This window comes from Astyanax mexicanus, chromosome 7 (assembly GCF_023375975.1).
Source record: "Astyanax mexicanus isolate ESR-SI-001 chromosome 7, AstMex3_surface, whole genome shotgun sequence".
Classification (NCBI taxonomy): Eukaryota; Metazoa; Chordata; class Actinopteri; order Characiformes; family Acestrorhamphidae; genus Astyanax; species Astyanax mexicanus.
The window spans coordinates 28567511-28594280 of NC_064414.1; the positions used below are offsets into that span (position 1 = coordinate 28567511).

At 38.2% G+C, this 26770-nt stretch overlaps 1 protein-coding gene across 5 annotated transcripts in view; it reads left to right on the forward strand.

Moving 5' to 3' along the window:
• The first annotated feature begins 5329 nt into the window (after positions 1–5329).
• marchf8 (membrane-associated ring finger (C3HC4) 8) overlaps positions 5330–26770 on the forward strand; it is a 202556-nt gene continuing 181115 nt past the window's right edge. For 2 of the 5 annotated variants that reach the window (XM_015603359.3, XM_022684883.2), the window contains exon 1: positions 5330–5435. The gene's annotated coding sequence lies outside the window, so the exon portion shown is untranslated. The other 3 variants (XM_022684885.2, XM_049481024.1, XM_049481025.1) reach the window with 3 other exon arrangements.

Below are 26770 nucleotides of genomic sequence, written 5' to 3' on the forward strand. Positions count from 1 at the left end.
GAAGACGGATTATCACAAGCCATCAAACCAAGCTGAACTGCTTGAATTTTTGCACCAGCAGTGGCATAAAGTTATCCAAAAGCAGTGTGTAAAACTGGTGGAGGAGAACATGCCAAGATGCATGAAAACTGTGATTAAAAACCAGGGTTATTCCACCAAATATTGTATATATGAATATGAATTGAGGTTTAAAAGCCCTGTATCTTTTTTATTATTTCAGCCGTTTCATAATTTCTGCAAATAAACACTCATTCCAGAGAACTAAGTTCTCTCCACTGCTCCACAGCTTCATGCTGGGGACTTTCTACTCCTCTAGTCACACCAGGCGTTAGGCATGATGCCAGTAGGTTCATCACTATCTGCTAAAGAGAGTTCTTATCTATTGGCAATCCTACTCTACAGGCCTAGACAAGCTGTCTGGCAATAATGGGTGCAACTTAAAGTGGCTGAATGCATTCATTAGACATGTTTGATATTTGCACATATAATATAGTATAATAGAAAAGTGTAAAACAAATCTGAACTTGTTAGAAATCCCATTTCTTTTATAATTATCTACATACAAAAACCAAAGAAAACATCATAGAACATCAATAGAGAGAGGCAGCAACATCTTTAAATGGTTTGAACTGTATTTCTAATTTGTGATTGCTTTTTCAACAGTATGTAACTTAGATTTATTTATACTTATTTTATTCTTATCTTGTCTTATTCACCTATAGCACACAAGTTCTCAGCTCATAATTAGCTAGACAGCCATCAAAAGTAGTTTGTGACATGGGGAATTTCTGATATTTTATTTATTGTTAAAACAAATTACCCAACTCACTTATTAGGACCCCTATCACTAGTGATGCATCCTTAAATACATGTAAAGCCAGCCTTGTCTTAATTGTTGATCAAAACTGAAAACATCAAAACTATGAAGTTCTTCATTAAGCCTCGATTGGTCAAGCCAATGAAGTGTATCCTATTGAAGACATTCCTGCCTGGGAAACATTTGCTGTGTGTTGACGAGTATTATCCTGCTGAAAAGTACCAGTTGGAAGCTACACTGAGAGGCAACTGTGTACACATATGGCTGACCAAATCATCACACAGTTGGGACAGTATCCCAAGAGTCAAACCCAACAGTCATTGGATCCTCTCAGAAAATTACATGCTGAATTAGCTACTATAGCTACTAATTTCGCTGAACTCCGTGGTTCTCCGGTAATTTTATTCCCGTTGAGATTCACATCTCTGAGTTTCATTATCTCACATTTCATAAAATAGCTATTATTATAAATAGTCCACAGTCTACCACACACTGTAATTATGCTTTGTGCTCACATTTCCACAGAGATCCACGTACAACACAACAGCGAGTGGAAATGGAGGAGCTACTGAACGTGATGTCATGTGATTGAGAAAGCCAATTGCAATCCAGATGCAAGAGTTTTATCGATGAGTAGAAGTGTGAAATATTTTTCACAGATGTCCCACTAATCCTGTTTGGATAGGGCTTAAGTTTCATTTCTTACCTACAGTTTTGCAACACAGTTTCTGTTTGTGCTTCGAAATGAAATCTGTTCTTTCTGTTGTTGTTCAATAATAATCTTAGTCACTCTTCCTGAAATCCTTGATCACCACAGGCTCCTTGTAATACGTGGTTGTTTTATGTACTTCAGGAATATAATTATCTAATAATATGGAGAGCGAATAAGACTTTATCCCACAGTGTTGTGAGGGGATAGATCAGAGGCTCATGCTTTATCAGAGCTTTCTTCAGGGAATGGGTAAGCGTGTACTTGCCAACAAGGAAACATTTTAACCAGGCCCAAATTCCTGGATTTCTCTCTTCTGACAGGAGCTCGCACAAAGCAGCAGATGTTATACAGTGAGGTTCACAAGAGGCAGAGCCGGCTGAGGAAACGTTTGAAGGCAGCAGACAGAGACTCGAAGTGAGTGGGATCTAGTTGTGACTGCACCAGTGGGGAGCCTATGATTTATTTTACTGTGAAAACTCAGCCAGAGGGCGATGCACAATGCTGTCAAAAGGTCTTTTAAAACGTATAATTTAACCAATCAGTGCATTCTGTAGGAAACTAATGCAAGAATAGAGTGCTTCATTTCTGCCATTCTTTAAACACTTACTAATGTTCTGCTCTTCTGCTTATGTGCAACATCAGAGGATGAGTGCTTTGCTGTTCCTTATCTACGGGAAAAAAGATCTCATTACTTTGTTTTCATGTTTTCCTCCTTCGCCTAGTCATATTAGAAATTGGATATACGTAGTCGTAATGCTTCTTGTTGTGGAAACAAGCAGATCAACCCCAACTTGCTTAACAAGTTCATCATCTCTACATGTCCAAACACACACACACACACCTCTTCAACATGATTACGCATCTGTTAGGTGTTGTTATTTAAGTGTTTTGAGCAGTAAATAATGTGGCCTCCATCTGCAGTTCATGAAATGCAGTTCTTGACAGATGTTGCATAATAACGAGCTGAGTCCTTTGTTTAAACCCATCAGACACAAAGTTGATAAAACAAGCATTTAGAGAAGTAGAGTGTGAAACAGCACAAAAATTCACAAAGCCCAGCTCCTGGCCTGTGGCGATCCCTCCGTCCCTCGTGTCCCACACAACGCCACAACACAGATGTTTGGCTCCCCCAGAGATGCAGAGAAGTGCAAATGAGAAATGTAAGAAAGAAAATGTAAGCTTGCGTAACAGACAGACTACAGGGTTCCACGGAACAGAAGGGGGAGCTTCAGCATCAGTTAATGTTTACCCACACCCTAAAATCCATAGTTTACAATGGCAATCCTGTGTGCTCAGTGTAAACCACATAAATAGTGACAACAATCCGTAAATAATCTGTGAGGTAACAAGGATTTTAACCTTTACAATAATATGTACAGATTAAGTGTAGTTCCTCTTCCACAAAGTGTTTTCTTGCTCTCACACACCTACTTCTGCTGAAAGTTACTTGATGAGTTGGGTAAGGAAAATCATGTCAAGAAGAGCACAAACAATTGGGGGTTGGGGTGATTGGGGTTACTCGGCACTAGGACTAAGCTTTTCTTTTTTTTATTTATTTCTATTTTTTTCCCATTTTCTCACAAATTTACACGGCCAATTGCAAAACCCACTTATTAGAACTCCCCCCATCAGCATTTTTGGTTCCTGGTTGGTTCTACTGCTCGACTGTATGATAAACTATCCTCTTAAACTATTGCTCATTTTTAAATAGCCATAACAACTGTCCATTTGTTTTTTGCGTTTCCTAAAAACTTGAAGAACTTAAGGAAACTTGTGGAAAAAATGAATGAAGCGATTAATTTAGACAATGGTAGGTGTCAATATATAATAATATAAGTATATATTCAGGGGCGGATCTAGCCATTTTGGGGCCCTAGGCAAAATATAAACAAGGGGCCCTCATTCTTGAAACACACACATAAACCAAATAACTAGAGATGGAACGATCGATCGGCAGTGTATCGGCATCGGCCGATTTTCAGCCAAAATACGGTATCGGCGATCGGCAGATATTCTTCTGATTTGATTTGATTCAGGAGTTTAGGGTTAAGCAGTTAATCAGAGCTGTGTGTGGATGGCCGGTGAAACTGCTCGCTTACAAGAAGATGCAGTTCCTCATCCAACCACTAGTCGGAGCTGCAGCAGCACAAGCCCCTCTGTCTTTACTCAGTCAGAGCTACAGCCCAGCCACAGTTTTCTTAAATTAATCTGTGTAGAAAATAAAAGTTTTAACCCCACTAAACGGATAATACAGCTATCTACAGTTCATGTTTCAGCCCAAGCAGCTAACAGCAGCAGTTTAGAGCAGCCGTCACGGAGTCACTGCTCGGATTACATTAAAAACAGGTCAGTTAGCGCGCTGCTAACCTCATGATATTTATAACTACGGAGGCTACTGAAGACTATTAAAGGCTATTGGAGGTTATTGAAAGGGTTATTGGGGGCAGAAGTCAGTACAGGCTGGTTAGATAAGTGATTCACGTCCTCGTCTCTCACTGCGGTGAAACTGTGACTAGCGCTGTCACAGTGATGTTTATTAACGTCGTTCAAACAGATTTTGCCAGGTATTGTCTTGTACATATTTACACACAACTTATATCTCTCCTAAAAAGCGTTTATTTTGGTCAGTGACACCAGTGTTACCAGTGTTTGCTTTGGCGTGGATGTAATTAGAGGAAACACGTCCTGTCGCACATTGCTACGTCATCATATTATGGACTAGTTCAATGCAAGCAACGGAGGGGGGTATGTGTGTTTGGACATTTAGTATTCTACTGATATTTCTGTTGTTTTTTTAATAGAAATATGTTTTTTCTTTACTTTACCTAAGTAACAAATTAACATTGTTTTGGTGTATTTACTGTAACTGGGATGGTCAGATTTGGGGGCCCCTATGGAGGACAGGTTTGGTCGAGGCCCTAGGCAAATGCCTAGGTTTGCCTAATTAAAGAACCGCCTCTGTATATATTAATGCTATACAGCTCTGGAAAAAAATAAGAGACCACTTTAGTTTCTGAATCAGTTTGTCTGATTTTGCTATTTATAGGTATATGTTTGAGTAAAATGAACATTGTAGTTTTAGTCTATAAACTACGGACAACATTTCTCCCAAATTCCAAATAAAAATATTGTAATGTAGAGCATTTTTTTTGCACAAAATGAGAAATAACTGAAATAACAAAAAAGATGCAGAGCTTTCAGACTGCAAAGATTTATATTCATAAAGTTTAAAGAGTTTAGAAATCAATATTTGGTGGAATAACCCTGGTTTTAATCACAGTTTTCATGCATCTTGGCATGTTCTCCTCCACCAATCTTACACACTGCTTTTGGATAACTGTATGCCACTCCTGGTGCAAAAATTCAAGCAGTTCAGTTTGGTTTGATGGCTTGTGATCATCCATCTTCATTTTGATTATGTTCCAGTGGTTTTCAATTTGGTAAAATCATAGAAACTCGTCATTTTTAAGTGGTGTCTTATTTTTTTCAAGAGTTGTATATAATAATATAATATAAATATATAGTAATGCTATATACCTCGTTTTATTAGTAATTATTGTGTAAATAGGACAAAGCCCAGTCCAGTTTCCCCAACTCCTATCAGAGAAACTGCACAGTTGTTAGCGAGCTAATTAGCTGAGCTCTCGCGGAGTTAGTGGGGTGTGATGGAGAGCAGGTGGACTGCAGTACTGGAGTTCAGAAACCTTTGTATGAAGTAAATGAACCAACCCCAGGCCTTTCTCTGCTGCAGCCACTGAGCGGAGGCTCTGGACTGCGCATGCGCACCGCGGCACCGCTTCCCTCCCTTGCAGTTTTTTTTTTCGACTTCGCTATCGCGGAAGTCAGAGACATGACGCATGCAGTCAGATGGGCAGTCAGAAATAAACAAACCGTCGGGACAATAAGGTGAGTAGAATGATTTTCACAGCCAGAGATTTACAGCAGGACCTCGACAGCCCGTGTTTAACCCCCCCTCCTCCTCCTTCTCTTCCCCCTGTCTTTACCATCATCATCAGCCTGCAGCAGCGCGCTGGACCCCAGTGTGAGATTACAGCAGCGGGGTTAAATCTAATTCAGATTTAAAACCTGACCGGATTCGGCTGGAAACTGGAGTAGTGTTTATCTGGGTTTTGTTTATAGTTTATAGTTTACAGGTCTTTAGTGCGTTTGGGATCGTTTAGCTGGTTCCTCTGACTGACTCTCTGCCGCACAAAGCAGCAGCCCAGCAGCAGAGCAGCTGCTTTATTCCAGCACACAAAGCCGCTGATCAGCCGCTGTAAGACGCTCTTATCGCTCACCACTGATACCCTGTCTCCACTCCATTTTCTCCACTGTTGGTTCACTGTCTCTGTTCACTCCGTTCACTGCGGCTGGATTACTCTGACACTGCTGTCACTGTGCGGACAGACAGACAGACATGTCCAATATTACAACTAGCGCTAGATCCTGACAGACGCTTTAGTAGATAATATCTAAATAACAACCGTGTGTGTGTGTGTGAGAGAGAGAGGCGTGTTGATCGCAAGTTCACAACAAAAACACGGTCCATTTAGCTTTTGTTGTAAGACCCCCCCAAACCCAACCTTTCTAAAGAAAATGATGAGAATGTCTCTGTGTATGTAGCTAACTTAAATTTTGATTTTGATTTTTGATAACACGCTGAAAAATGTTAGAGCAAGAAATCGCTCAGAACGTGCAGGGTAGGAGGAGGTCTTCAGGACCACTGCTTTATCATGATTAATATAAGAACCGTGGTCTAACTGAACGAGGCAACACGTAAAACAATGTTTTAATACATTTGCAACAAGAACGTAAGAATATAGGCATAATATAACCGGCAGTTATGATTTTTACATATATTATATATATATTTATGAGCCACTTTAACACCTTATTGTATTGGACGTAGATATGCAATCTAACGTTATATTAATCAAATAGATAGACAGACAGATAGACAGACTTTGGAATGGTAAGGAAAGGTGTAAAAAGAAAAAAATGTAATTTGTTGCCTGAGGACAACACTATGTCGTTGAGGGTTAAACCATTGATATTTTTTAAATAACCAATAAACAACTGTCATATGTTTTTTGAACATAATTAAGCGATTATTTAGGACATTTTGGACTACTGCTTCATCATCAGTGTGTAAGTTTACAACAAAAACATAATAATTGAAAGAATATAAACATACAAATATCATTTTTACATATTCTTGCATATATACACATTTACATGTATGACCCACTTGTACACCTTTTTGCAGTGGGCTTAGATATACCATGTAACGTTACAGACAGACAAACAGGCAGACAGACAGACAGACAGACAGACAGACAGATGGATAAAGTAAGGTATAGTATCGGATGTGAATTGTTGCCACTAAGAGTTAAATCATTATTTAAACAGCCAATAAACAACTGTTATAGTTTTTTTTTGCTGACAAACTTTATTAAGTGATTTTTTATTCAGATATATATAATAATATAATATAAATATATAGTATTATAGTATGATATTGGGAGACCTATACCCAACCTAACAACTATCTTAGCTTAAGAGAATAACCCCCCAGTACTGGACAGACTAACTGACAGTTAAATCAGAAAGTGGGACCTTCCTTCTTTGTTAGTGTACACAACGCGCGCGCGCGCACACACTCACACGCAAGCGCGCGCGCTCGCTCGCTCTCCGCGACTGTGAGCTGCAGCCCTCGCTGGTGTGTGTGTGTTACTGTTCTGGCCGCTGTATGGATTACACCGCTCCCCGGTATGTAGGCTGAGGCTGCTCTCTACAGGCTTCTTCTCCGCCGCAGAGCTGAATTAGTAGCACGCGCTCGTCTCTCCTCAGCTCTGGAGGTTTGTCCTTCTCTCTTTCTCGTTGAGGAGCCCAGTTGCAGGGCCGCTGGTGGCTCGCTGTTAAACTGAGCTGTAGAGGAGCAGGCTGTGAAATGTTTGGCTTAATGCAAGAGGCTTTTCACTTCTGCCACACTCTGTGTTCCAGCTCTCCGCGGTTTGCCTTGGTTTAATGTTTACTGCATGTCTGTTGGTCTGTTGTACTGGGTGGCAGGCTAGCTAGGTTCTATATGCTCAGCTGTGAAGGATTATTCATTTCTGATGTTTGTCTTTATTATCCTGTGGTATGGAATATCATATCATAGCAGATTGCTCAGAACATTCACCATTCTTTCAGTTTCCAAATGTGCAACACACCGGACAAAATGTACTGTAAATCACTTGCTCAATATCCTTTCACTCTGCCATGTCATTGTTCTCTGTGTAATCTCCTCTTCCCTCTCTCTTGGATGTGGTTGCATTCAAGGAGTTGCTTCTTAGATCCGCTGGTGATCCCCTGTTAAATGTTTAAAAGGACTTTTTCAGTTATTTAAACATTCATTAATTCATTTATTGGACAAGGACAGTGTTCATTGATCAACAGAAGAAGGACTGTAAATGACCAAGAGTTTGCTCTGTAGTGTTATCTCTGTTATGTTTGTATATTAAAACAGGAACCTTAAATGATACAACAATAAGAAAGGATTATCTTTCCTCTTCCCATTGTAATGTTAGTTCAGCTTAGCATGTTGTAGGGGTGAGCTATATGGCCCTAAAATTATATCACAATATTTAATTGTATTTCCGCACGATATGGCACAATATTTCAGGGTATAATATCGTTCACAATATAGAAAAATGTAGGCGATTTTATGGTGTACGCTACAATATGACTCACCCATAGTATGTAGTGGTTTCAGAACATTCTGTTCACTAACCAATTCATTTATGTACCATTTATTTTAGTTTTTTTGTTAACTGTCACAACAACCAACACGTTTTATAAACTTAGTGAGGATTTTATAAGAAAGACGGAAGCTACTTATCACTTATGATTTTAAATTTTATGAATTTGGATAAAACATGTTTTAATTTAAAATGACAAAATCTGAAGTTATATCATTATAGACGTTAAGGTTGTTCAGCAATGGACTGGTGCAACCTCTTCATTTTCTTTTTTTTAATCTCTCCAGTTTTTAAAGTTCTTATGTTTTTGTCAACTGTCAACCACAATAAAAAGCAAATATTTATTTAAAGCGCTGCCGTTATGATCGGGAGAGAGCTGGTTTAAATCCCAGTCATGCAGCTTGCCATCGGCTGCCGGAGCCCTGAGAAAGCATGATTGGCCTTTGTCTCTCTGGGTGGGTAAGATGGTGCTCTTTCCCCTCATCACTTCTAGGGGGTTGTCGCTCAGCACAAGGTCTCTGTGAGCTGATGTATAAGAACCACCCCTTTTTCTTTCGAAGATGCTGGCTATTTTGCAATGCTTCATCAGCAGTAGCTCGAAAAGAGGCGGTGGCTGACTTCACATGTGTCTTCACCCTCCTTGTGTTGTGGTATCACCAGTGATGAGAGATAAACAGCTTAGTAACAGCTGAATGGGTGGGACAATTGGTCTAGATAAATTGAGAGAAAAACAGTAGAAAATTAGAAATAAAACTGAGAAAAAAAAACTTATACAAGGACCTTACATATTTACACCTTACAAAGAACTCACTGGTTATAACCTTGATTTTTTATTCTAATTTCCAGCAGAATTAGCATTTGTTTTATACCCAAATTCTTAAGAATCATTATTGTGTTGCATTCCTGTCAGAGTTTCCTAGTTCCATGTAGGAAATTTCAGCTGGAACCTCTCCAGTTCAGTGTGATTTCCTTGGAAACTCCCAATTTAAAAATCCAAGAGTGCTGCACTGCATATCAACAGTCATGAAAACAGCAGTTTATTAGTAACTCTCTCTATATATAATTTGTCCTACACTTAGCACTGTCCAGTTTTACCTGTAAAGATGTTTCTGTGCTGTTTGGATGTGTAATGCATTGTCATCAACTGGTATCACTAACAATGCTAACCTGAGACATAAAAAGAGGGAAATATATCAGCGTAGTTTATTTGGTATGAAACACTGGTGTAATACCTGTCAAACCAATTATGGTAAACTCTAAAGTCTTAAGCTTCCTGGAAATGTTAAGAGATATGCTCCTAAACTGCACCAGGAAAACATTCAACACACCACTGCACAATATCCACAGTCTGGACTGTTGACACAAGGCAGGTTGGGTCAATGGATTTATGCAGTTGATGCCAAATTCTGACCCGACCATCTGCTCTCCTCAGCAGAAATTGATATTCATCAGACCAGGCTATGTTTTTCAGGTCAAAACACCCAACTGTCCAGTTTTGGTAAACTTTCTCCTTCTGCGCCATATAAAAAAAGCCCTACAATCTAGTGACTAATTGTGCAGAGCTGTTATATTATAAGATATATCTCATTGGAAATTATAGCAGATCCTGACAATCATTGTCAGCAACACTGAAATGTACTCTAATCTTAAAAGAGACAATTTAGTCTACATTCTAATAAAAATCTATAATGCAAAAAAACCCACTTAAGAGTGAATATAAGTTCTCCTCCACTCAAGCTGGCACGATTTATGGACTGCAGCCATTGTTTCAGCCTGGACTGCATTTTTGAATTAGTCACAAAAAATGGCAGCCAGTCAGAGGGTCATTTACTTATTTCAGTTTAAGAGACACAATAAACAGTTTATGTCTAAGGAATAAAGAGGGGTTTGAAATGCGGCTGGGCGATATTAAATAAATAAGTAAATATATTATATATGCTATGCAGAGTACCATCATTGTGTCACTGTGCTGGATAAGTGTTGTTTATCCAGAGGGAAAAAAACCCATATTTTTAGTACAGTCTTGTGCAAATTATGCCATAGAAACATCGTAATTAAAGGAGCAGCATGGCTAATGTGTTTTTGCTGTTACATAGAATACTTAAGCAATAATATACGAGAGGGAATGCTATAATGTGTAATATATTTGTTACAGAAGTGCCGTGTATTGAAAGATTTTGAGTTAAATAGGACAAGAAAATACAATCTGTTTGGTTATAGACTCTATACTCTCAGAGTTAAAATGCATCGTTGCTAGGTTACCTGTATATGGCAGAATAATACATGGAGAGCTTCGGTTACAGTGCATTACCGGCTGATAACGGAACTCATGGTACGCCTCTCAGCCAATTACATTGCAGGGTCGGAACTAACTGTGGTATAATAATACTTTATACATTATATTTATACATCATACTTTATTATGGTTTCATTATAACATAGCTTATATATATAGCAATTTCTCTTAAGCTTTTTAGTCAGATTCACACATTGCACATTATTAGTTTGAAAGTACTGTTTGTAATGTATATGTCTACAGAAATGTCATACATAAACCTTAAACTAAACTAAACATAAACATAAACTAAAACAATGGAGGCTATGGTGCCTTATACAAAAAGACATTCTTCTTCTTGGGCACATTTTTTTTTTACTGAACATGTTGAGCATATCCCGAACCATTGTGCTGAAAGGAAGTAAGCGGGCATGTGATTAGACAAATCAGATGAGTGCCCTGTTTTAAGCACCGGTCCCAAACCAGGTGGTGAACGCAGACCTGCAGAATTCAGTTTATTGTGTTTTCTGGAGGCTTTGATAACTCTGCTGTGAAGATAATTGGTGACCACACTTTCTGCCACATTCGTGCTGTAGGGCATCTGGAGCAGGCTGTATCTTTTCTGCTGTTTTAACCATTAAAGTTATTTCAGCTGTTGCGTCAGACTTCAGTTTAATCATCCCTGTAATGAAATCCTGGACTCTTCTGCTTGTTTAGGGTCAGCTTGGCCAGAAAGCTTGCATCTCTGAGAACACTGTGTATCTGCCAGTGTTATAAATGATGGGCAGTGTCCTTTTAAACATTCTTTCATTCTTAGACAGTCACGGATCTCAGGGAGGAACCCATGCAGTGGGGAGAAAATCTAGCTGTTCCCTGCTGTATTGTGCTTGCATTGAAAGGAATCGCCTCTTCTGCTCTGGTTTTATAATATGATAAACAGCACCATCACTGACTGTCTGTAAGATAATCCTCATGGTCGAATGCAAAAAATATTCCTGCTGATGGCGCTTGTGTAGAACTGTTCAGGTCTTGTCTTTAAAGGTACAGAATTGAACAGTTTGAATGTTAATATAGCAGCAAATAACTCATTTGTATGTAAAATTTTCATGGACTAAAAGCATCCTGAGCAGAGAATGAAATCACAAACTCAAGACAGTGACCATCCACATGGCACTGTGCATGCAAGATGGTGCAGGACATTCAGTTGAAAGCAACAGGGAATGCCATCAAAAAAAATGTGCATCACGTCATCTATCAATGGGTTGAAACAGTACACTGTTTGGAAGTTTGGAGCAGAATAGCTGCAAGGACTACAGCCAGGTTGCAGGGTTGCGTTAGGTTAGTCACAATGCTAACAGCCAGCCTTGTCAGGTTTAGAGCTGTGATGCTAAGGCTGTAGGCTGTTTGAAGACAGTAGTCAAAGAATGTAACGTCGCTGTCCAATGAAAAACAAGTATCTCCAAAACAGCAACTTTACAGGAGACAGATAAAACCTTAACTGTTATTGTAAGTCAATGTAAAATGGTTTGTTTAATGTCATTTTAAAGTATTTCTTGTGGTCCATTCTTTAAGACATTTTGGCACAGTGTAAGGAACAGTTTGTCAGTTTAAATTATGTAGTAAATAAAAAATAAACAAAATGGAAATACTTGTTTTTTTATTGGACAGCGACAAAATGAGGTAAAATTGTATTATTATTTATTTATATTTATTTCTACATAAAGGTGGAACACTGCTGTGAGGATTTGATTAAATGAAGTGACATTAGTAGCAATAGTGAGTTTTTTTTTTGGTTGGTGGTTTGATGACCACCATGCCACCTCATCTCCAACTGCCAGCTCACCTTAACATTACAACATTGGATGGGACACAGTCATGCTAAAGAACACAGTTCCACAGCTCCACTGCTCAATGCTTATACATCAAGCATGGTGTCAGTGGGTTCATGTTAGCGCTTGGCGGTATACTGGTTTATCCATACTGGTTTATCCAGTATACCAGAGAAGAAAATAAAAACGATATGCATTTTTTTACATACCCCGCCATATCACTAAAGGCGCTGCGGAGCAGTGTCTAAAACAGCACCGCCAAAGAAGCAGATACAGCTCGTTAGCTAAAGCTAGCCAGTTAGCATAACAAGTTAACGCACTTGAGTGACGGTAGGTCAGCTCAGTGGAATCAAGCGCTGTCCTGCCTGGAGACAAATGAAAACAGCACTGTATCTAAGGAGCTCCTGCTGCTGTTCCTTGCAGTATGAGTGTTGTTATCTGAGTAAAACAGAAAAACAACAGCAAACAGCAATTAATTACTTGGAAAGAGACGAAAGGAATTTCACACATTAATAATATAGCTCAAATGATAATAATACTGCACAGTGAATTTAATGTATTTGTTAGCTGGAGAAAGAAGAGAGTGTGTGTGTGTGTATGTGTATGAACATAATTGTCAGCTATAGGTGGCACTTAATGTAGCTGAATGCATTCACTAGAGGGGGTGTCCACAAGCTTTTGAATAATGTATTAGGATGATTATGATAATTATATATAATGTATTTGCTATCAACATACCTTTCACAACAGTTCACTCTCTTATTCCAGAGAAAACAGCTAATTAACATTAATATCCTGATTTAGCCTACAGCAGTTTAGCACCACTTGTTCACGCTGATGTTTTTAAGGTTAGTTTCAGCCTCTGGCTGTTTTTTTAAAGCGGCAGTTATAAATTCTTAAGAATTCTTTTTTTAAAATTGAAAGCAGTAGTATACCTGACGAGAGAATACAAAATATTCTAATAAATGGCCATCAGTGTGCGTCTGCGATTATTCCTGCAAAGCTTTTGCTGGTTGTCTGTGCAACTAGGGTGCTGTTGATGAGACTGACACAAGAGCTACTGCAAACATGGAAATATTAGAATGTCCAACTCTGTCTTTATCCGCAAATAAAAGCATTATTAAACTAAAAAAACACAAAATTAAAGCTAAAGAAAGCTGGCAAGCTAAAAGAAGGATGGACAGATTTTTTTTATTACTCTAATAGGAGCCTGCACCACAATGCACATTTTAAAAGTGCTTTCCTCTGTGCTTGTGCAACTAAACATTCTCACTAGTGAGATCTATGTACAAGAGAGATGTATGTACAACCACAAGATTGTGGATCAAAAGTGAATCTCACAAGGAGAAAATGTGAAAAATGAAAGATATGGACCTCTGAATTAGGGGTGTGTGATTTTGCCCTACAATAATATCACAATATTTCATTATGAAAAATCTATTTTAAGAATGTACTACTGCAACAAAATGAATATTTTAAGTTTTATTTACTATAAATATTACAGTTTCATACATTTAGTATAAAGTATTTAAGTACTATAATGAAAAAGTAACAATATATACATTTTCTGTGCAGCATATTTAGTGCTTGCTTATAAACTACAAAAAACAAGAAAAACAAATTCAAAAAATAGACAGCCTTACAGGATATTGCTATTTTCGTGAAATGGAGTTTTTTGTATCAAACATTTCTGCAATATGATTGTATGATAATATGATATGGCAGACTCCAATTTTGAATTTGTTTGATTAATTTATTAGGGTTATTTATAAGGTTATTTGACCAAAATAAGGTATACTTACCCAGAACTAATACCAGGTGACCAATTATTGCATTCTTTTATATGTATGTGTCCCATAGGATTTGTAAAGCATGAAAAATAAATGCTCATTTCACAATGGGTGTAGCTTTTATTTTGACAGAGTAATGTATAGTGTTGTTCTTCTCGTGCAGAATCTGTCACACTGTCATTCCTTTCAGGACGGCCCAGATGAGGCAGAGCAAGCTTGCGTCAGCAGTGTAGAGGAAAAATAGCATCTGCAGCTTATCTAGTTTGCGTGTCAGTACTGGCTCAGTGCCTCCTGTACTCTACAGTATGTTTGTGAGGAGAAACATTCCGCTCAGATGCTTTGCTTCTTCTGTATGTGATTAAGACGGAGATCTGTGAGATTCCTGTAGTCTGGGGGTATTTGAGGTATCTGATTTTTTTTCAGAGCTGTGTGAACAGACAACCTGAGTCACATACCTAATAATAATCAGACACACATCCAGTATGTAGCCAGTGGCCTTATTTGTGAGCCTTTGTAAGACAGTAGAGATATTAGCATATGGCATTTCATTTCGTACATGTTCTTACAGTTCTAATGAGAGATGCTTATGAGAGATGCATCGTAAACACAAAAAACGTTAACCATCAAACCAGAGAGGTCATAATTGAGCAAAAAAATCTAAACTGAGCAGTCTTATAGTCCTATATGTCTTGTGTATGTTTTTATTTTTATTTTTGTCCTACATTGTAAATGAATACTAAAGTCATCCAGACTATGAAGGAACACATAAGGAATCATGTAGTAACTTAAAAGTGCTAAACAAACCAAAATACTCTGATGAACTCATTCTGTGCAACAGAAGTTACTCATGGTGTTTCTTTCCTAGGCCGGTCCTGATAAAAGCCAGTTTCATCATAACATTTTTGATGGTCTTTGCGACTGCCCTTGAGGATACTTTTTTAAAGTATTTGATTTTTGTCATGTTCACTAACCTTCATTTTTTAAAGTCATTTTTGTCTTTACTTAGTTAAGTAGTTTTTGCCATAATATGGAAAAAAATGGGCTATTCATTGTATACCAACTCTACCTTTTCACAACACAACGGATGCTTTTAAACACATTAAGAGGAAAAGAAATTTGAGTGATCCAGCAGTCTAAAGCACTGTCACTATGATCAGAAGATTGCTGGTCCGAATCCCGGTCAGGCAGCTTGCCATCAGCTCCTGGAGCACTGAGAAAACACAATTGGCCCTGCTCTCTCTGGGTGGGTAGATGGTGCTCTTTCCCCTCATCACTCCTAGGGTGATGTCAATCAGCATGAAACGTCTGTGAGCTGATGTATCAGAACCGAGAATTAGAAATAAAATGATGAAAAAAGATGTTTAGAAATTCAGCACAGCTGTTAACTAAAAGCTGACATTCCGGGTGACTTTACGATATAAAGCTGACTGAGCTGAAGACCCAGCAAAGATGGGCAAAAGTGTCACCTAAGCAAGAGGTGCCTTCTTTTAAAGAAACTAAAATATAAAAAGTATTAATCTACAGTGCATATGTATGTATGTATGTAAGGCTTGGATGCTTTTCCATTGAAACCCATTCCATAAAGCTCTCTATGCACTGAGCTCTCTTGAACTAATCTAAAGGCCAAATGAAGTTTGAAGTTCTGTAGAAATTGACTCATATCTCTCATTAATCCTTTAGAGAACCAAAGCAACCATAAAACTGGGCGTTCTGTTTCAGTAGCAGACACTGCGCTAGTGTGCTGTCTATGCGGCAGACCTGGAGTGTAGTAGATCTCAGAGAGTGGTAACATGGGGAGAGAAATAGAGAGACTGTGTGAGGTCATGCAGACCCCTGCACTGCATCTCCCTGCAGAGCACAGTAGGCAAGAGAAAGCACAGTGACCTCCTGATAAGATGAGGCTGCAAGCAGAAGGAAAATGAAAAGTGGAAAATAATGGTTTCTGGAGTGATCCTTATCTGGTCGAATAGTTTTCGTGAAATTGTGTAGGGAGATGTACTGTCCCAGTATTGAATGCATTTGGTATATGGACAAAAATGCCAAGGCTTTTACGAACATAACTGAAGGAAGAGCCCAATCCCATTTCTTATTGAAACCAACAATTATATTTCTTATTGTCCACCATAATTTATTGGCAATGAATAGACGACTGAAGTGGTTCAGATTCCACTTTAAATGCAGTAAACTCAGTAAATGCAGTAACTGCTGTTGCACCATTTAGGGTTAAATTGGAAATTTAGCTAACTAGCTATCAAGACAAACTTAGAAATTTTCTTTCATGTTTATTATGAGGAAAAGGGACATAATTATTTTTCCTAAACTTAAGTAATTAGCTAAGTAATTTATAACAAAGACTACTTTATGTACTTTATTTGTTGGGTTTCTTTACCCAACTGTGCAGACATCTTGCAGTGATTCCAATATTCTTTGGCTTTAATTGTCCCTCTAAAAAAATTTTGCAGAGCTATGTTGCCCTAAAACTTCATCCCACCTAGTGCTGGACGATATGGCCAAAATTTATATCACGATATATTCCTTAATTTCGGTCGATACGATATAATTTTGATATTGATATAAATACTTTGAAGGCCTCAGAAAAACTGCTAAGAATCCCTGCAATGGAAATCTGTACACATCTGTCTGAAATTTTAATTTAAGTCTTTAAAGCCTCCTCTCACAAAAACTGTATAATACTTTAGAAATAAAAAATTATCAGAATAAATCAATGCTCACATTTATTTGCATGTAGCAAAATAAAAACATGACATCTCTGTCAAACATAAACCCATAACCTATATACATATTACCAATATAAATAACTACAATACATTACAACAGAGGCAGAGCTTCTTATTTTTTGTAAACATGTTTAACAGATCAAAACAACCAGAATAAGGAATACAAAAAGCCTTCATATACATAAAAGGAACATGATATCCCCGTTAAATAAGCAAACCTATAGGCTATACGGAGCGGACAGGAGCGGAGCGCAGCTGAGATCTGCTCGGTTAGGGTCGGTTTTTGCTTAATTGCGGGTGGGTTTTAGGTGCGGAAACAGCTGAAAGTGGGATTTAAATGCCCTTTAAATGTCTAAAAGAAATTCAAATGTAAAATGTTCTAATATTTAACTGTGTAAGCCAGGGGTCTCAAAGTAGCGGCCCGCGGGCCACATGCGGCCCGCGACGCGGTTTCATACGGCCCCTCACGGGTTAACAAAATAAAAATACATCTGGCCCGCAATTCAATTTAATTATTTATGCTTTATTATGTTCATTTTCATATTTTATCTTAACTTGTATTTTGGTGTGTGTGTTTTTTTTTTTTTTTTTTTTTTTGCTTACGCTGCGTTGCCTGCTTTAGTAGTCTTCAGTAGCCTTCAACAGTCTAACCTTGCAGCCGTGGTGTGTTCACTAAACTCCGTAGTTATAAACATCCTGAGGTTAGCAGCGCGCTAACTGACCTGTTTATAATGTAATCCGAGCAGTGCCTCCGTGATGCTGCTCTAAACTGCTGCTGTTAGCTGCTTGGGCTGAAAGATGAACTGTAGAGAGCTGTATTATACGGTTAGTGGGGTTATTTTATTTCATACACAGAAGAACTTACACATTTTTAAAAACGCTCCAGACTGGCTCAGCTGAGCCCTGTAGCCCGTGGCTGGGCTGCAGCTCTGACTAAGCAAAGACTGCGGGCTTGTGGTGCTGCAGCTGCAGCTCCGACTAGTGGTTGGATGAGGAACTGCTAAATCTGAGGAAATGCTAAATCTGTCACAGCTCACAATTTGATTTTATATTTATTAAGCCTTATTTCAGTATCAAACGTTTTGATCAAAGTTAATATAACTTATAAATTAAAAGGATTTATGTTAATAGAGCAACAAGCAACCATTTTTCCATGCAACTGTAATATTTGATTGAATAAATAGTATATTGAGAGTTATTTAACATTAAGGAGTAATTACATTCATTTTGTATTACATCTGGTTACATTTTCTTATATTTATAAGTTACATCTGGCCCTCAGAGGACAGCCAATATGCCAATGTGGCCCTCGGCAAAAATGAGTTTGAGACCCCTGGTGTAAGCAGACTTTAAACTTTCCCTATTCTATAACAGCATGAGGTGCGTTTAGACACAGTTCCTAACAAGGTCTACTAGATGAAATGGATGATTTATGTAGCTGTTCAGCATAGACTGTTAACCATCTTTCAAAATGGGGTGTTTTGTGGGTGCTCTTGCGTGGTTAATTTTTTTTCAGGTGCTTAAATTATTTTACAAAGGGTTAAATTAATAGTTAACATGTGCATTAAATTAAGACTAGGAAATCAACACACACAGCTGTGTAGTTCTCTTTGTCCTCAGGTGTTTGCTTAAAGCTTTTGGATTTGGCATGGATGCCCCCCCCCCTTTGCCTTCGCTCCCACAATTCTCATTGGTCCAGTGGCCAAACAGGAATTTTTCCTAGAATCTGCAGAGTTTTAGAAGCAAAGTCCAAGCCTTTGGGCTTATAAAAGGCCTATATGGTGGCTAGTGAGCATATCAGTACTTTTATTAGGTGGTAACAGTGTTAGAAGTATTGCACTAGTCTTGTTTATACCTCATGTTGCCAGAATGAGGAATGAGTGCCACTGACCTGCTTGTCAGTTGTATTGGCTATTAATGTAAGCAGACATAGTGCCTGTGTCATTGTTTCACCCTTCTGGCATTATTAAAAATAAAAATCCCTCTTGTTGCTAAGGTTGGGTTGATCTATAGTCATGCTGTATTCTGGTGTCCTTGAAAGAGTTTCAATATACCTTTTTCAAAACTAGATATTGGACAGTCTCTGAATGCAGTTATTTTATTTTATATTTATAATTTATCTTATTTTCCCTCCGTGGTCTCCGCAAATTAGTAATTTACAATTCCTACCCAGTAGCTAGGATTCCTCCATCACACAATGCTGAACATGATTTCTCTGTGTGTGGCTGTGGCATAAACGGGAATCAAACTGATGATAGGCCCAACACTGGACACCCTGGAGCCTGTCTTGTGTATTAATAACAGCTCAAGATCCAGTTGTGATTTATTTACTTAAATCCATGAGAAAAGATTTTACAACTAACATTAATACCCAGTGTTACAAACTGAAGTTTAAAATGATCATTACATTTATTTCAAAACATAAAAAAAATGTATCTATCACGATATTTACATTATTTACTTTTCATACCATAAATGGACTTGGCCTCAATAATATTTAATAATCGTAATCAACTATTGTGTTTATTAGTATGTTTGTTCACATACAGCTCTGTAAAAAAAAATAAGAGTCCACATCAGTTTTTGAATCAGTTTTTTTTTGCTATTTATAGCTATGTTTGTCATTTAGATCATTTATTTGCATAAAATGAGAAATGGTTGAAATGACAAAAAAGATTTAGAGCTTTCAGACCTTAAATAATGCAAAGTTCTTAATGCATGTTCTTCTCCACCAGTCTTGCTTTTAGATAACTTTATGCCACTCCTGGTGCAAGAATTCAAGCAGTTCAGCTTGGTTTGATGGCTTGTGATCATTTGTCTTACTCTTGATTATATTCCAGAGGTTTTCAATTTGGTAAAATCAAAGAAACTCCATAATTTTTATGTGGTCTGTTATTTTTTTTCCAGAGCTCTATATAACACTGAACAGTATATTACACAGTTGCACAATGACAAATGATTTAATAACTGTGACTCCATACACACAGTGTGAAGAAAAAAAGTATATATTTCCCAAACTATGATTAATTTCAATTATGTTGTCTTTAGAAGGCTATCAATGTTTTTTATGCTAATATATATATATATATATATATATATATATATATATATATATATATATATATATATATATATATATATATATATATATATATTGTTGTTATGTCAGTGGCATTAAATGGTTAATTGTTTATTACAATAAATTCTGGAATGATAATTATGTGCCTATTTTCTTTATGTAAGTCTGTAATCAGGAGTTTATTTAGTTGCGCTTCATTCTTTAGATAACAGCTTGTCTTCTAGGCGTGGAGCACATAAGTTTGCACGACTGATGCTCAGCCAGGCTTGTTGAATTCTCTGTTTTTTCGATGACCAGAGCGTGACAGCACTTCTCTCTTAACTATATCAGAATAGTTTTCTCACTTGATTTTCTCACTTGAGTTTTCAGTATATGTTTCTCACAGACACTTTGTTGCCAAGAAAAATATGAATTTACTGAGAAACAACAACAAAAGAAAACAATCTGTCAAACAAAAGCTGAACACAAAGGTTTTAGATCAGGCATGGGTGAAGACAGGTGGTAACAGTAGTGAGTAGTTTTGACTGTGGCAAGACCTGAGGATGAGGATGTTAATGTATTTCTGCTTAAATTTGCGTTTAGCTGTTTTACCTGAAAAATCTGTATTGTTTTAGCTTTTTTTTTTTTTTTAGCGTGCTTGATAATGGGATGCATAGTATTGATTTTGGATGAGGCTGGTGGGTTTGGTCTATCTATCACTGCTATAGTGAAGTTTGCCAGGCTGGTCTTTGTGTACCTTCACCACAGTGCTATCACTTCAGTAGTGATGTTGGTCCAGGCAGTTAGTTGTGTACCATCACCAAATCAAATCAAATCAAATTTATTTGTGAAGCACTTTTTACAACTGATGTCACAAAGCAGCTTTACAGGAACACAGCAATATTACTGGGGTAGTGATGTTGGTCCAGGCGGTAAGTTGTGTACCATCACCACAGTGCTATTACTTCAGTAGTGATACAATTTTTTCTGTCTTATAACAAAGTAAGTTTGTCCCAAACTGCAACATTACACAATGCACTACTGAAAGCAGTTCTCACTATGGTGTCCTTTTAAGAAAAAGAATGTAATTTTATGTTTCATAGAGATTTTTGGCAGCAGTTAATATAAACCTTAGATAACCCAAACCCTTCTAGTCTGTTAACAGAACAAGACATTACCCAGAAACGTTTTTATTGCAGTAAATTATCATTGTTGCGATTCGTTGCTGTTATCACTTACCTTGTGCGTAAAGCTGAAAAGCTCAGGTCAGTCAAGCTGCTGCTGACTGCAGGACATTTCTGAACAGGCATCTAAAACTCAAGCCTAAACAAAGTGAAAGACCACAGAACACCCAGAGCCTGTTGCTAACAACAAACACAACACATGAGGTGGGCTGCCAAACACACTTTCAAAATAAAAGTTTATTTTAAAACAATTTCTGCTTTTACTGCAGTATCATTTTTAGTATTTCTGATACTTGGTGGGACACATCCTACCCATCCCCCCAGTTCCTATGTCAAAGTGTACCGTCACTGAGGTAGAAACAGCAGCCATGTGATATCACCAAGTTAGCTAGCTAGCTACCTTGCTTGCCAGTATAGCTGATGTGTTTTTATAAAGTTACTTACTGTAGAACCAGTAAAACAAAACTCTTTTTTGGCTCAGTCAGAAACCCATATTGAAGTGGGCGCTTTAACTGTAGAACTAAAGGTGTAGAAAGTTAGAGTGTTAAATTGTTTACCACTGAACTTTCCATACTTCACACAGCACCAGTCATGATGTTTTCTCCATTGTAACTCTGAACCAAGGTCCAGTTCATTCACTCTGCTGTTGCCCTCTCCTGACCTTTCCTCCTCAGCCAATTGACATTTCCTGTCCATTTCCTGAGTCTCTCTGCTGATGGTTTCACTCTCTCTCCCTCTCTCTCTTTGAAAGGAAATGTCCTGTAGTGGAGAGGCTGCTCACTGAACCTGATTCAGTTTATTTATTTAGGTAGGCTGTACATTTACACATGCCACTGACACATATGTATTTAAAAAATTTTCTAATATCATATACTAATTTTGGGATCTTACATTGTGCTAAAAATAGCATTATCTATTTTTTTCTGGTATTATTAACAGCAAATAATTGCTGAGATCTCAATTTTGTTTTTCAAAATTTACTTTTTGACATAATCAGTCCTAGACATGTCAGTTGGTTCCATGTCCTCACAAAGTTTTATGAAAATTACATGAAATTAAAGCTATCTACATTGCTTTCCATTAAAGATGAATATACATTTAAGATATAATTCTAATATTAAAACCCATTCAGGTCACATACATTTTTTTAAAACTGTGTACCTGAGTGGTTTACATAATAAATAATTTAACCTTTATTTAACCAGGAAATCCCTTGAGATTAACATCTCTTTTTCGAGGGAGACCTGGGAAAAGTAATGAAAAGTAATGAAAAGTAATGGTGAATAATATTTTGCACAGATGTCTGTTGCATTGTTTGAGTGCAGGATCCAGCATATAGTGAGCTTGAGGTGCATTGTTTTAGTGCACAATTCAGCATAGTAATGACCTTGGGGTAAAAACTATTCATCAGTCTCACATGGACCTGTAGATGTTCCCTGAGGGGAGAAGTTCAAACACTTCACGTTTGAAGGTTGGAAAGTTGAAAAATTGTAGATAAAATATTTTGTAGATGCTAAATAAAATACTATGTACATATTACTTACCAGAAATTTGCAAGTATTTTTGTTTTGCTGCATTGATCTTCTTTACCAGAAAGTCTGTACTTACTATGCAGGAAATAAATGTGTGCCAAATTCAGCTAGAACAGAAATGAATATGCCCATGTGAAAAGATAAATGGGAGGGAAAAAAGGACTGAAAAAAGCTGAGGTTAGGAAGTGGTTTGTGATGTACATTGATTATTTCATCCTACTCTAAAGGTAATGGATGTGAATGGTAATGATGTGCTGCACCACTTTATATTTTATTCCATTTGTGCAGCTTCTAGTGAACGATTGTCATGCTAAAACAAATGCCAAAATAAATGGACTGCGTCTTTACACCGTCTTACTGTGTGACAGCAAAGCATCTTTTGCCAAGAGAGTCATCACCACAGACTGAAACGTGACAGTTTTATTGTTCTCAGTTGAATTGCACTGGAACAGCTGAAATGTTTTCTGATTTTTTTTATTTTTTGTTATTTGATTTCAGAACATTGTTGGGTTCCTACAGGAATTAAGTGGTTGCATAACTTGTAGTTTCTGGGTTTGGGAATGGGAATGGGAAGTGCTGATTTAAGACTAGCCATACAAAATAAAGAATTGGACTGATCTAGTCCATCTGGTTCTGTGCATATTTTATTACCATATTTTTTGCACTATAAGGCACACCATATTATAAGGCGCACTATCAATGAACGTCTATTTTATGGTCTATTTTTCTACATAAGATGCACTGCATTATAAGATGCAAAAGGAACTTTTAATTCAGTAGGTCTTGGTGGTGGGTGGTGGGGGGTAGCTAACTACGTTAAGTAAAGCTAGGCTAAGTAAACAAAACTGTAATAAAAAAGACTTTCTTTTAAAGTCAAACAAGTGCTGGATGTTAATCTACACATATTTCTCTCCTAAAAAAAACTATTTATTTGGGTGAGTAAAGCATTTTCATTTATTTACAGTGAGCTTAGATTCCCAAATTTCTTCACCACTAAGGCTGGAGCATTAGCATTAGCAGCTAATGCACTACACTTCGCTTACAATCGCCTACAAGGTGATGACAGTACAGGCTCCTTCCTACCTGCACTCGCTCCTGAAGGCTTACGCTACCTCCCGGCCGCTGCGCTCCTCCAATGAACGTCGCCTCGCTTTGCCAAACACTCACACAAAGCAATCCAGACTGTTCTCATACAGAGTTCCCCAATGGTGGAACAAACTACCTTCCACTACCAGATCAGGAGAATCTCTCGCTATCTTTAAGAAACTTCTGAAGACAGAGCTCTTCAAAGAGCACTTACTCTCCTAACACCTCTAACAAACTAACTAATTCTAACCTCATCTCCTTCTTCCTCTTCTCTATTCCTCTATCCCATTATTTCCCTCTGACCTCCTTAAGGCCCTATCTATAGATGCTTTATTTTTAATAGGGCTGGGGCGACGCATCGACATAATCGACGTCATCGATTACAAAAATACATCGATTTGCATAACGTGCGTCGGCGCGTCGTAAACATGGCGGCGCCTGTGGAGAGCATTAGAGGTTTTAGAGGTTAGATCGGGCCCAAAAATTCCAACTGGCTGTTTTCGGGCTGTTTTAATGAGCGAAATATGATCAGAATTATGTTAATTAACACGGTAACATAGAAGCATAGAACTATTATTTAATTAAAATGATTTTTAAGAACAGCTAAACACAGTTCCGCAAGTCAAACGCGGAGGAGTTCACGTGCGAGAGAGAGACAGAGAGAGAGAGAGAGAGAGAGAGAGAGAGAGATTTGCTTGTTCTACTCACAGGTGAAGGTTCTCTTTGATCTCCTCGTGTTCATATTCTAGTCCCATTCATAATTCTGCAGCTCCCTCAGTGTTTTCTGCCGTATTTTGCGGCTAGCGCGAGCGCTTACAACTGACACCGCGGACCGCGAGGTGCCGCCGCGTTTGTGCCGAATCCGACTCTCTGCTGAATCTGACTCCCGCTTCGCGGACAGAATCGGCACAACACCCCCGCTGTAGAACTGCGGTAGTGAAAACAGCGCTTATAAATAAATTAGTTTAGTTTCACTTTCAGTTTTCGTTATTTTTTTTTAAATAAAAATATAATTAAAAAACAGACGCCTACATCTCGGACTATTTTCTGGAGCCCGGGTCGGATTTACGGGCGGGCCTCGGGTCATGTCGGGTTCGGGCAGAGAATCTAAGCTCTAGAGAGCTTGGACTCCGGAGAGCAATCTCCAGCTACAAAAAAACGCCAGCGGGCATCTAAAGTTTGGGAGCATTTCACGCAAAAGGGCAACAATGTGGTCCTCTGCCATACGTGCAAAAGGAGCACTTGAAGCGCAAACATCCAGGAGCACTATGTCAACAGGGTCACACAGTAAGTTACCGTTTACATCAGGGTCTCCGCGGGTGTCCTTAAAAAGACTTAAGGCTGTCTACCAAAGGTTTTAAACCTGCCACAGGCAGAAATTATACATTTTTGGTTTATATTTGTGCATGGCATTTCGCAGTTTCCAGAAACAGTAGCATTATTCATAAGTTCAGGTGTTTAGCTAAGCTAGCTGCCTTAAGTTATTTTAGCTAGCGCCGTCGGCGCTGCGGTGTCACACCGTTTTCTGTCACCGTCGGAATTTTGTGACCAGTGCTCACGGTTATGAGCGTTCATTGGCAAAACGGAAGCTTTCTATACCTACACCTTACCCTCAGCCCTAAACTGAACCGTTTTGGCCAGTCGGGGTAAACATTAGAAACGAACACGTTTCGAATCGGCCAGTGCACCGGTCTGCTGAGAACTACTTGCCAGTGGTCACAAAATCTAGCGGTCACAGAAAACAGTGCAACACACGGTTGTGGTGTATGGGAGCTTATCCATTTTTAGCGTTATAGATCTAAACAACGTGCTGTACATGTAAGTGATTATAAGTGTGGGGTTTGGTTTAGTAGGCTTGTGGTGTTGTTGTTGTTGTTATTATATATAAATATAGTAATTTATCGTTTGCTTTAAAACGTAAAATAATTATTTAAATATGTTTCTCAATGAATAGATTAGTCGACTAATCGAAAAAAATAATCGTTAGAATAATCGTTTAAAAAATAATCGTTAGGGACAGCCCTAATTTTTAACTTATATTATTTTTGTACTTAAACTCTTCTATTATTTGCACTTCAATATTGTAAGTCGCTTTGGACAAAAGCGTCTGCCAAATGTAATGTAATGTAATGTAATGTAATGTACACTGAGTAACCCTGAGTGTTCCGGTAATCCAGGGCGATATTAGCTAGCCGTTCGTCCCACATAGCTTGTTTTAACACGGTAAACACCTAGACTACAGTCCGATATACTCACCTCTGAATGGCGAAAAAGCTAGCGCGGTTAGTGGGTAATGCTAATGCTGCTCCAGCAGTGCCTGGTAAACCACCTAATTAGAATTTAAAATGCATCTTATAGTGCGAAAAATAGGGTATCCTGTTCTTTAATGGTCAGGACTTTACCAGTTTGTCTTTTTCTGAGTGAGAAACTGCTCTTTGCTGTTGTTTTTCTATTTTACTCTAATACAAACACTTATACAGTGAGAAATGGCAACAGGAGCTCCTCAGATAAAGTGCTGTTCTCTTTTCGGTCCAGGCCGGACAGAGTGAGATGAGCGTTTGACTCCACAGAGCAGAACTCGGTGTGTTAGCTTGTTATGCTAGCTGGCTAGCTGGCTCCACAGCGCCTCTAGCGGTATGGCAGTATGTGAAAATACATACCGGTTCTAATTTCCCGGATAAAACGGTATACCACCTAACACTACTGCTGACAAAAATGAAACCTCCATAGTTTAGGTGAAGTCTAATCGAATGGATATGTGATCACTATTAAAGTTGAGCTAACTCAGCGATTCTGAGCCATGACATCTCTTTGCTGGCCAATTAAACACAGCTCCACACAGCTAATGGGTATTGATCGTGTCTGATCTGGGGTGAAGTCATACCCTCAGTGAATATGATTATTCTCCTACAGCTCTAAAGGAGCTAGTGCGTGGGCTAATAAATGAAAATGCAAGCGTGGCTTATACTGAAGAAAAACAAGCAAGGAATAGAGGTCAACTGGCTTAAG